The sequence below is a fragment of the Echinococcus granulosus genome (genome assembly GCF_000524195.1).
Source record: "Echinococcus granulosus chromosome Unknown EG_S00087, whole genome shotgun sequence".
NCBI classification, from domain to species: domain Eukaryota; kingdom Metazoa; phylum Platyhelminthes; class Cestoda; order Cyclophyllidea; family Taeniidae; genus Echinococcus; species Echinococcus granulosus.
In genome coordinates, this window is record NW_020170467.1 from 104678 (window position 1) to 107373 (window position 2696).

The window sequence follows — 2696 nt, forward strand, 5'->3', positions numbered from 1 at the left end:
TCATTTAAACCACTCAAGGCACCCATGCTAAAGACAGCGTGCAGCATGCATCAATCTAGTTCAAATAGCATTATATGAAAGGTGGGTTCAAGATGGCAGTAAAGTGGTAGTGTAGAGAAAGCCCGGCATACATAGGTGTAGCCTAGTATGGAGTAGCATTGGAGTGACTGCTTGGCTCACTGACCAACGCATGTCTGCTCGAAAACAATCAGATGCAACTAACAATAGGCCACAGATTTGAATCAATCATTGCAGTAGTCTATAATAATTAGTGGATGGAAATTTTCGACCATTCTTTACAAACACTGACCTATAGAACCACTATCGGAGTTTATTATAAAAATGACTGAAGTAAACAATTTAAATATAATTATATTCTTGTGGAGGTTGTAATTCCCTTTCTGGGTAGACTAGTCAAATTGTATGATGGTTTGCTGAACGTTTAAATAAGCTCTTTCATGATATATGTCAGTCTGACTGCAAACATCACCCATCCCAACGACGCGTTCTTTATGATGCGAAGAAACTCTGGGAAATGGGTAGCATATGTGGCCGGAATCCATCTGCTCAGTTTCCGCGGCTTTTCCTTTCCGGTCGGCACCGAAATGAAGGGATTGTTCCATCATCTCTCAATAATGACACATGATCTCCCATAAATAGTGAAGTGCAGGGTGTCTTTCTGATAGTGTTTCATCTCTAAGTGGTTCATCAGCAGGATTAAATTACCTCTTTGAAATATGTCTTATCAGCACGCTCTTCTGGCACACGTCCGAGGTCCAACGAACAGAATTTACGAGATACCCCTACAGCTTTGAAACGGAGTCAAACCCGGTCCATCAAGCAGGTAAACTGACTTTCTGACCCCTGTCTTCAACCGACAATTTATGCGTCGAGAGTTCAGAATGAATAGCAGAAGAGTGGTAGAAAACGCAATGGCAGGTCAACTAACACGTACCTCTGGTTCATAAACAATTGCATGCTTTTGCCAGGTCCTTGCAAATTACAGCATGTCATTCCAGCGAGCTGTACTGCGTACCAAACGAAGTTACTCAATCACCTAGACAAATTATTCTGTCTCATTTTGCTTAAAAGTTGGTTGAATTATCAAAATAAAAATTTCCATAATGCATTGACTCTCCTTATTGTCATCTTTCTTCAATTATGGGATGTTGTGAAGATCTCTCAAAAATATAGACAATTAAACGCCTTAAAAGGATAAACTGTGCATTTGATTGTGATGTCAATACAAAGCTGTGGAGATGATGATGAGGCTTCAAGCCAAAACGGGACTAATCAAGTAACGAAGAAAAAGACCACATCTTACGGAATGGAATCTGCATTTTTTTGCCGACTGTAGTCCCTTCGTTCCTTATCTACATACTTATCCCAGCCTTTAATTAAAGCAGAAGGAAACTCCATCAGTAAGGCTGAATCATCCTAGAATGGTCTCCTTCACATTGTCAGTACTGACTTTTCAAAGTTCCAGATGTTCATGAATGTTTGTGCTCGCCAAGTCTGGTGTAGTCAAACTCAGCCCAGGGCCAATTCCATCACACGACAGGTGTTGCTTTGATCGAAAGACCAGGATAAGACGTGACGTGCGTTGACTGCCTGTCGGTGGAACGGACCACCACGGTTGGAATTGCCACTGACACTGATCACATTTGATAGGCTTGTGACATACATAAAAGGGTTATCACCACACACTTTTTCCTGAACAGGCAAGCTATCACTATAACTGCTGTCATCTTGATTAAGGGTAATGTGATGCTAGATAGGTTTACCCACTAAGGGGAGCGGCAATAGTCTACACATGGCAATTACTGCTGCAGCTCTTTCCTGTGTTAAAAATTAAATTCAGGACTGTTATGCTTCAATAGTTTGTTTAACTTTGCGTTTGAATACATGGACAATTAAACCTCCGCAGATTGTTATTCCGCTTAAGCGGAATAGCCCCCAGACCGTGGCATTACCCTCATCGCTTCTGTGCCTCAGTGATCTCTTCCCCACTCTACTATGACTTGGGGAGCTACACTGATTTGGCTTGACATTTTGTTGATAGAAAAACGTAGACTACAACGTGTAATTTCAAACCGGTTCAACATTCCCCTCCTATATCTGACTACGAAGGTCTTTTGGACACGAAGTCACCTCCATTCTTATTTGTGCAGAGTAGCCCAAGGAATAAAGGGCTTAATTCCTAGTGCAGTGCTTCATAAAATCATCGTGAACAGGCTTTAATCTAAAAGCTTCCCATTTGTAGCATTTACTTAGTGCAAAAACTTTTGAGTTGCTTTTTTTGCAACCATGTCGAGACTTTCAGCATCCTAATTGGCTTCACTAATTTAGGCCTAATGCGAGATTTCTCGTGATTTGGGAAAAAAACCGGCCTAAATAAATGACCGCCTCCAACATGAGTGCGTATATTTTTAAAGGTGGCTAGGAGATAATGATGCATTACTTTTGTGAACGATGGCGATTCCACCCCACCGAAAAGGGACTCGCCCAGAGGCTCTCCACGCAGAAAACCAAGTCACTGAAATGGCGCCGGAGCAACAAAATTGTACCACCCTACATCTGAACTGACAAGCCTCCAACCGCGTTCCGCTCCCCAACGAGCCAACTATAAGTCAACCAAATGAACACTCCACTGGTTGCGCTTGAACAGCTCCATTCACCGCATCAATACCGTGGAA